Here is a 10,277-nt window from a genome sequence, read left to right as displayed (position 1 = left end):
TAACCTAAAACTCTGTTGGATTTATTAGATATGTGTAAATGAAACAAAATGACCCCCACACAAACCCACACACACGCACGCGCACACACACACACATATGCTCCATCCCCCAAATGTACCTTTAAATTACCTAAAAATGTACTAGATTTCTTAGATATGTTTTTACAAAATAAAATAACCCCCCCCCCCCACACACACACACACACTCATCCACTCCCCCTTCCATTCACATTCCAAATGCTATGTTTCTCATCCATTTTCTCAGCAAAACTTTTGCTACCATTTACACATCAGTCTCAATATCCTGTCACATAAGAAAAGGAAAATGGTATCACTCATTCTTTTTGAGTTTGATGGTATTTTATTTAAAAACATTAATTATCTGCCTAAAGTACACACCGTGTTCAATTTGTGTAGATTGTCGATAGAGCTACTCAGTACAAAAATGCCACTGCAAAAGCATCATGTGTTGTACATGTTTGTCCAATTTTGCTTTGTTTCATGCATCTTGCAGTGGACTAGTCTTTAAGCCATAGTGTTTGCCTGTGACCATGGATTTGGCCTAAATTAAATGACAAACTACCATATTCATTGTCTTGTTTAAGAAGGAACTGCAGATGCTGGAAAATTGACGGTAGACAAAAATGCTGGAGCGAAGGAAATAGGCGATGTTTCAGGTCGAGACCCGAAACGTCGCCCATTTCCTTCGTTCCATATTAATTGTCTTAGATGCTATCTGTGTGAATTTTGAAAAATTATTGGAGGAGATATTTAAAAGTGTAATTTTCTCGAAATTGCAACCAATCTAGAAGTAGCAAATATGCATTGGTTGTACTGTTTAAGAAGGAACTGCAGATGCTGGAAAATCGAAGGTAGACAAAAGTGCTGGAGAAACTCAGTAGGTGCGGCAGCATCTATGGAGCGAAGGAAATAGGCAAAGTTTCGTTGGAGGAGTTGGGAGTGGGGGATGGATTCCTTACAGGAAGCAGGGTGGGAAGAAGTGTAGTCAAGATAGCCATGGGAGTCAGTGGGTTTATAGTGGATGTCGGTCAGAAGTCTATCACCTGCGATGGAGATAGTGAGGTCAAGAAATGGTAGGGAAGTGTCGGAAATGGTCCAGGTGTATTTGAGTGCCAGATGGAAGTTAGTGGTGAAATGGATGAAGTCAGTGAGTTGTGTGTGGATGCAGGAGGTAGCACTAATGCAATCGTCGATGTAGCGGAGGTAGAGGTCAGGGATGGGACCCTGGTACGTCTCGAACAAGGATTGTTCGACGTACCCTACAAAGAAGCAGGCATCGCTGGGGCCCATGCACGTGCCCATAGCTACGCCTTGTATTTGGAGGAAATGGGAGGAGTCAAATTCAATGTTATTAAGGGTAAAGACCAGCTGCACTAGGCAGAGGAGAGTATCTGTAGACGGGGATTGGTTGGTTCTCCGGTCGAGTATGAAACGGAGGGCTTTGAGACCCTCCCGGTGTGGGATGGAGGTGTAGAGGATGGAAGGGGGAGGAGCCATCTTGGTGAACGGCAGCAGCCGTCCGTCTTAAATTCGTTTTTTTTTTAGTTTTTAGTGAGTCCTGTTTTTTTTTGTTTTTTTTTTTTTTTTTTTTTTTGTAGGGGATATGGTCTTTTAATGTGGGGGGGTAGGTGTTACTTTATTTATAGGTCCCTACCTGGTCGGTGTGGCAGCCTTTTTTCCGGGCTGCCCGTCGACCTGTCGTCGTGGCCTACCAGCAGGCTTGGAGCGCCGTTTCTTGGCGGGAACCACCCAGCACCTCGGCCTGCGTGGCGGCACTGCATTGGAGCGCTGGAGCGCTGCGGAGCGGAGCGGAGCGGAGCCGAGCGGAGCGGGCGATGCCTTGCCTGGGTCGCCGCGCTGGAGCTCTGGCGAGCTGGACCGCCGTGAGCAACATCTCCGGGCTGCGGGTTTGCGGAGCGGAGAGGCGGCGTGCGTAGAGGCGGCAAGGCGGCAGTGACGAGAGCGGGGCGCCGACTTTTCCATCTGGAGCCTGGGAGCTCCAAACCGGCGCGGCCTTGTCGGCTTCGGCAGCCGCGGGCTCCAACCAAGAAGCGGCCGTTCCAAGTGGCCCAGCCGCCGAAAGGACTCTCCCGACGCCGGGGCAAGACCACCCGGTGAGAACGGCCAGGGACATCGGGCCTCCGTAGAGGCAATTGCGGTGGCCCCAATAGGCCTGACTTTGGGGTGAACATGGGGTGGGGACTGGACATTGTGCCTTCCTCCACAGTGCTATCCACTGTGGGGGGATGATTTTTTTTTTTTTTTTTTTTTTTTTTTTTTTTTTTTGTCTAACTAGTCTTGTAGGTCTGTGTCCAGGATGGCTGCCGTGAAGGGAGAGTGGACGCTGGCACGAATTGGTTGCCGCTGCTCTCTCTTCACACTGTGTTTTTGATTTTCTGTTTTTGGATTGAATTCTGTTTTTAATTTGTGTCATTGTGATGTCTTTAACTACTTGTTTTACTCCGATTATATGTCTTTACTATGTAAGGTGTCCTTGAGATTTTGTATGAAAGGCGCCCATTAAATATAAAATTTATTATTATTATTAGAGTGACTGGACGCCCATGGTGAAGATGAGGGGATGAGGGCCTAGAGAATGGAATTCCCGGAGACGACGGAGAGTGTCTGAGGTGTCTTGAACATGGTAGGGAGGGATTCAACCAGGGGGGATAGGATGGAGTCGAGGTATGTGGAAATAAGTTCGGTGGGGCACGAACAGGCAGAGACAATGAGACTACTGGGACAGTCAGGTTTGTGGATTTTTGGGATAAGCTAAAATCGGGCCATATGAGGCTGGGGAACAATGAGGTTGGAGGCTTGGGACAGGGAGCCGGAATTGATGAAGTCAGTGATGGTGCTAGAGATAGTGGCCTGGTGCTCGTCTGTGGGGGTCATGGTCCAAGTATAAGTAGGAGGAGGTGTCCGAGAGTTGGCGCGTGGCCTCAGCCTTGTAGAGATCACCGTGCCAGACAACCACGGCACCTCCCTTGTCGGCGGGTTTGATAACCCAGTCTGGGTTGTTGCGGATGGCTGTACGTTTGGGGGGGAGAGATTGGAGTGAGACAGGGGAGTGGAGAAGTTGAGGCGGTTGATGTCCCGCCGGCTGTTTAAAATAAAAAGGTCTAAAGCCGGTACGTGGCCATGAGGGGGAGTTCAAGAGGAGGGGGTCGGTTGGAGATGGGAAAAGGGATCATCAATGAGGGGCGAGGACTCGTTCCCATGGAAGAAAGCTGTGAGGCGGAGGCGACGGTAGAAGAGCTCCAAATCGTAGTGTGCGCGGAACTCATTGAGGTGGGGACGGAGGGGGACAAAGGTGAGGCCTCTGCTGAGGACAGACCGTTCGGTATCTGAGAGGAGGTCAGGTTGGATGGTAAACACACGGCAGGGATGGGGGTTGGGGCCGGAGGAAGGCAGGTGAGTGGACTGAGGCCAAGGCGATGTTTTGTCGGGGGGTGTGGGTGGTCAGGGAGGAGGGGGGCATGAAGACTGTAGTGTGGGTGGGGAAGAGCTGGGGTCACATGGTGTGTGGGGGATGTGGAAGACCCAGTGGAACAACCACTGAGGTGACCAGGGTTGGGGGGGGACTGGTACTAGGACCCACCGCAGTCAAAACCATGGGAGTGGGAATCTGCAGCATGGAAGCTTCAGGCCCGGTGCTGAGTCCAGGCTGCAGGTAAGGCGATGGCTGCGGGCTGCTGAAGGGCGGTCCAGTGGCGAGGGTTAGTGGAATCGATGGTGGTAGTGGAGTCCGGGTCAGCGGGCGAAGCGTGGGAGGTCCCGTTAGGTGGATGGTAAGTGGGACAGCGTGGTTCGGCGGGCCCCGTGAGGTGGCGTGGTGAGTAGGTCCCGGTGCGGCGGCAAGGTTCGGCGGGTCCGGTGCGGCGGGGTTGTTCGGTGGGCCCAGTGCGGTGGGGAGGTGAGTAGGCCCCGATGCGGTGGCAGGTTCGGCGGGCCAGGTGCAGCGGCAATGTTCGGTGGGGCGGCGATATTCGGTGGGCCCGGTGAGGCGGCGAGGTGAGTAGGCCCCAGTGCGGCGGCGAGGTTCAGCGGTCACGTTATGGTGGCAATAGTCGGAGGAATCGGGGAGGGGAGATAGAGTTACCGGTGAGGCAGCGAGGCTCGGCGTCATCGGTAGGCAGATAAAGGTCGGCGGCAGCATCGACCTGGAGGTCGGCGAAGGCGGCGTCCTGGTGAGCACTGGAGCTGCTCCTCGTAGCCAAGATGGCGTCGCGGGACTCGGGCAGGCGGCGTGGGCCAGCATTGGGGTCGGGGCCTGCAGGCGGTCGAGTCGCAGAATGTCGGTGGCAGGAGCAGCCAGGAGATGGACTAGTTTCAGGTCCTTGGTGGAGTTGAGGTGGGCCAGGAATCGTTGATTGAAGAAGTGGGTCTTCCGGCGGATTAAATATAGTTATGGTCCGATGTAGGTCTGGGTGAGTGAGGCCCGAAGTTTCGGGAGAGTCAAAGCGAGGTCCTGCTGGTGCCGGCGCATAGCAGCCAGAGTAGATCTCAGTGCCCGGAAGGAGAATTGCTGTGTATGACGGCAGATCGCCAGTCTGTACCGATAGTCCAGCTGGGGTCCGAATTGGGAGGTGGGGTCGTAGTTGGAGGGAAGGGGGAATCACAGAGGGGGGGGGGGCAGTCAGAGAGGAGGTTGTTAATCTATCTTCGGAGGGAGGAGGAGAACTTCTTCAAAGTAGACATACCTTGAGGAGATTTCACAGTGGAGTAGACAAAATAAGAAGGAACTGCAGATACTGGAAAATCGAAGGTAGACAAGTGCTGGAGAAACTCAGCGGGTGAGGCAGCATCTGTGGAGCGAAGGAAATAGGCAACGTTTCAGGGCCAAACCCCTTCTTCAGACTGATGTATGGTTGGGGGGGGGGGGGGGGTCAGGAAGAAGAAAGGAAGATGAAGATCCAGGGGGCTGAGGGAGACCTGAGAAGGGGAGGACACAATAAGGGCTACGGGAAATTGGAGAAGTCAATGTTCAAGCCGCTGGGGTACAAACTGCCCAAGTGAAATATGAGGTGCTGCTCCTCTAATTCCCGGTGGTGCTAACTCTGGCCATGGAGGAGGCCCAGGACAGAAATGTTGGATTCGGAATGGGAGGGGGAGTTGAAGTGCTGAGCCACCGTGAGATCAGATTGGTTATTGTGGACCAAGCGGAGGTGTTCGGCGAAACGATCGCCAAGCCTACGCTTGGTCTCACTGATGTAGATCAGCTGACATCTAGAGCAGCGGATGTAATAGATGAGGTTGGAGGAGATGCAGGTGAACCTCTGTCGCACCTGGAACGACTGCTTGGATCCTTGAATTGCGTTGAGGGGGGAGGTAAGGCGACAAGTGTAGCAGTATGGCATTTCCTGTGGTTGCAAGGGAAAGTGTCCGGGAAGGGAAGAGTTGACCAGGGAGTTATGGAGGGCCGTCACATGTAACAAATAGTCTTCCGTCATTTTCGCCACTTCCAACGTGACCCCACCATTCGCCACATCCTCCCATCTCCTCCCCAGTCTACTTTCCGCAAAGACCGCTCCCTCCATAACTCCCTGGTCAAATCGTCCCTTACCACCCCCTCCCCGGGCACTTTCCCTTGCAACCGCAGGAAATGCTGCACTTCTCGCTTTACCTCCCCCCTCAAATTCATCAAGACTTTGTTTAAAAAAAACACTTTTTTGGGCAGTCGCAACCAGCTGGTACTATGAGCAGTTGGCTATGCAGCTTGGCTCACTTTTGGAGTAGGCCCGCCGGCGTTATCACTACCCCCGTGAGCTGTCAAACACCTCACCGCGGTGCAGGCAGTCTTCGGGCTGGCCACTGGTGTGCACACACTGGTGAGGCAGGGCATGGGAGGCCATGGCAAAGCGCTGTCCACACACCGGGCTGGGGAAGGAATTGTCGCTGACGTGCAACCGCTGGTGGGACAGCAGCCTGGTGGAGCGGTTGAAGCGCTTGCCACACTGGGCGCAGGTGTAGGGGCGCTCGCCAGTGTGGATGCTCTGGTGCTCGAGCAGGCTGTTGGAGCGGGTGAAGCGGGTCTGCGGAATTCTCTGCCTCAGAGGGCGGTGGAGGCAGGTTCTCTGGATGCTTTCAAGAGCGATAGGGCTCTTAGAAATAGCGGAGTCAAGGGATATGGGGAGAAGTTACGGACGGGGTACTGATTGGGGATGATCAGCCATGATCACATTGAATGGCTTTGCTGGCTCAAAGGGCCGAACGGTCTACTCCTGCACCTATTGTTTATTGTCTATTGTCTATTGTCTGAGCCCTTGCTGCACTGGATGCAGGTGAAGGGGCGCTCGCCGGTGTGGATGCGCTAGTGCTCCAGCAGCTTGGTGGAGTGGGTGAAGCCCTTGCCGCAGTTGCTGCAGGTGTAGGGCCGCTCCCCGGTGCGTGGACAACTTGAAGCCTTTGCCGCAGTCAGAGCAGGTGAAGGGCCACTTACTGCTGTGCACCCGCCGGTGCACCCGCAGCCCCGACAACCGGGCAAGGTTCTTGCTACAGGTGGAGCAGCCATAGGGCTTCTTGCTTGTGTGCAATCGCTGGTGGTCCTTCAGGTCATGCGCCATTTTAAAGCTTTTTCCGTAGTCGGAGCAGCCGAAGGGCTTCTCTCCCGTGTGCACCCGCTGGTGGATCTTCAACTCATGCATCGTTGTTTAGCCCTTGCAACAGTCGGAGCAGGTGAAGGGCCTCTCGCCGACGTGCACATGGTAGTGCCGCAGCAGGTTGGTGTAGTGGGTGGGGTTCTTGACGCAGCTCAAGCAGTCGGGACGTTCTCCCATGTGCACTCGCCGGTGGGTCTCCAGCTGGCTCGGGTGCTGCCAGGCATTGTCACACACATTGCACACAAACGCTTCTCCTTTTTGTGTCCTAACATGTGGTCCTCCACCGAAGCTCAGCCCGCAAACCGAGCCAATGGGGGAGGGGGCTCACCAGCTCCCTGGCTGCACTAAATGGCCGCTCATGTCACCATCTCTCAGTCCACAGCAATGGCTCCTAAACCCCGCAGGAGGGGAACACAGAGGGTCAACAAGCTGGCAAACAGGACAGTACTAACGCGTGAGCATCACTGCTTGAAGGGGGGGGGGGGGGATGGCAGGGGGAGGGGGGGAGGAGTGTTGGAGGAGGGAATGGGGATCAGGGGTGTGGGGGTCATGGAGTCAGTGGGGAGAATGGGGAAGAGTGGGGGTTGAGGGGTGGGGGAGTTGACTGGGGGTGTGTGAGGGGGGTGCTGCACCAACCTGGGGACATCGAGCCGCCCACCCGCACATCCACACACCCACACATCCACCCGCCCACACACCCACACATCCACCCACCCACACATCCACACACCCGCACACCCACAGATCCACCCACCCACACACCCACACACCCACACATCCACCCACCCACACATCCACCCACCCACGCATCCACCCGCCCACACACCCACACATCCACCCACCCACACATCCACACACCCGCACACCCACACATCCACCCGCCCACTCATCCACCCGCCCACACACCCACACATCCACCCACCTACACATCCACCCGCCCTGCACCGTGACGTCGTGTACGACTGGCACCCTGATGTCACCGCCAATCCGAGGGGGACTGCCGGCCCCGACCCCTGCCATTACGCAGAGTCACGTGGGGGGGACGGCATGCATCATAGAAAGAAGGTCACACAGTACTGGAGTCACTCAATCCGTCGGGCAGCGGCTGTAGAGAGATGGAATGGCTGATGATTCGGGACGAGAATCTTCTTCAGTCTGATGGGAGGTACAGAGATAAGGAAGTGTAAGGAGTGAAAACAGGACAAAGGGAATGGAGTTCATGGAAAATGTAGCATAGATTATTTTTAGTTGGGAGAAGGTAACTTAGACAATAGGTACAGGAGTAGGCCATACAGCTCTTTGAGCCTGCACCACCATTTAATATGATCAGTGCTGATCATCCACAATCAGTACCCCGTTCCTGCTTTCTCGCCATATCCCTTGATTCCATTAGCCCTAACAGCTAAATCTAACTCTCTCTTGAAAACATCCAGTGAATTGGCCTCCACTGCCTTCTATGGCAGAGAATTCCACAGATTCACAACTCTCTGGGCCATGGTTTTTCCTCATCTCAGTCCGAAGTGGCCGACCCCTTATTCTTAAACTGTGACCCCTGGTTCTGGACTCCCACAACATTGTGAATATCGACAAGTAGCCAAGTGTCCCGAAGCCTGAAACGTTAGATAGGCACAAAGTGCTGGGGGGGGAATAGGGCAACATTTCAGGTCCGAACACTTGGTTACTTGTCAAACTTTATTCGAGTTGAGAAATGTCATTCTCTGATTTTAGTGAAATAACCGACAACCTACCTCCCTTTTATTGATTGCGGCATGAATATTGATATCTCTAACTTCAAGTGACCCTTAAATCCCCTCTCTCTCCATCCCTCCCGCACCCAAGTCATACCAGCTTCAAAGTCGTCCTGTTGAGTCTCGTTGTCTGCAACTCGATTTCACAGAGCCCACAGCTAACAATGGCCTGTGTGCTGTAACATAGTCATTTTTTTGCATATCCTTAGCATCTGCTTTGTTCTGTCATTTTCACACCTCAGACTGAAGTCCGGGGTGGGACAAAGAAAGAATGTAGGCGCAGACAGTAAAGACTGCTGGGAGAACTGGGGAGGGGATGGAGAGAGAAAGCAAGGGCTCCCTGAAGTTAGAGAAGGCAATGTTCATACCGCTGGGGTGTAAACTACCCAAGCCAAATATGAGGTGCTGTTCATCCAATTTGCGCTGGGCCTCACTCGGACAATGGAGGAGACCCAGGACAGAAACGTCAGATTGGGAATGGGAGGGGGAGTTGAAGTGCTGAACCACCGGGAAATCAGGTAGGTTAAGACAGACTGAATGGAGGTGTTCAGCGAAACGATCGCTGAGCCTGCGCTCGGTCTCGCCGATGTAGAGAAGTTGACACCCGGAACAGCGGTAATAGTAGATGAGGTTGGAGGAGGTGCAAGTGAACCCCTGCCTCACCTGGAAAGACGTTTGAGTCCTTGGACGGAATCGAGGGGGGAAGTAAAGTGACAGGTGTTGCATCTCCTGCGGTTGCAGGGGAATGTAACTGGGGAGAGGGTGGTTTTGGTGGGCAGGGACAAGTTGACCAGGGAGTTACAGAGGGAACGATCTCTGTGGAAAGCAGAAAGGGGTGGAGATGGGAAGATGCGGCCAGTAGTGGGATCCTGTTGGAGGTGATTAAAATGTCGGAGGATTATATGTTGTATGCGACGGCTGATGGGGAGGAAGGTGAGGACAAGAGGGGGAGTCCTTGTCCATTTGTCCTTGTTACGAATGGGGGGGGGGGGAGTAAGAGCGGAGCTGCAGGGTATAGAGGAGACCCTGGTGAGAACCTCATCTATAATGGAAGAGGGGAACCCCCGTTCCCTAAAGAATGAGGACATTTCCGATGCCCTAGTATGGAAAACCTCATTATGGGCGCAGATGCGGTGTAGATGGAGGAATTGGGAGTAGGGGATAGAGTCTTTACAAGAAGCAAGGTGGGAAGAAGTGTAGTCTAGATAGCTGTAGGAGTCCGTTGGTTTGTAGTAGATGTCAGTTAATAGTCTGCTTCCTGTGATGGAGACGGTGACCTCTAGAAACGGTCGGGAGATGTTGAAGATGGTCCATATGAATTTGAGCGCAGGATGGAAATTGGTGGTGGATGAAATCAATGAGTTCTGTATTGGTGCAGGAGATAGCACCAATGCAGTCATTGCATATAGTTTGTATGGAGATTCACCTCACGCGTGTAGTTTGTGTGGAGATTCACCAGAGACGGGGTCGATTTGCTCCACGGCCAGTTTCTAATGTTATTGACCTCAGGCAGCTGCCTCTCAGCAGTGAGGTTTATTGATTATTTACCTCAGGTCTCCTCTCATTGTGGGAGAATATTGATGATTTACACAGTGAGGTAGAGAGAGGGAGGGTGGACGGAGAGAGAGTGTAGGGGACAGAGTGGGGGAGGGTGGGAGGATGGAGAGAGAGAGGGGGGAAAGAAAGGTGGGGAGAGGGAGAGTGGAGAGAGATAATTTATTGATTATCCCCCTTAGACGGGGGTTTATTGATTATGTACTGCATGGGGGAGAGATGGAGATGGAGAGAGGGAGTTTATTGATTATTTTCCTCATATATCCACTCATTCAGAGGTTTACAACATTATTTACCCCCGTTTCTCCACCAGATGTGTGGTTTATGTGGAGATTTATTGATTACAAGACCA

This window comes from Amblyraja radiata, chromosome 38 (genome assembly GCF_010909765.2).
Source record: "Amblyraja radiata isolate CabotCenter1 chromosome 38, sAmbRad1.1.pri, whole genome shotgun sequence".
Taxonomy (NCBI): domain Eukaryota; kingdom Metazoa; phylum Chordata; class Chondrichthyes; order Rajiformes; family Rajidae; genus Amblyraja; species Amblyraja radiata.
This window is presented reverse-complemented; position numbering follows the sequence as displayed.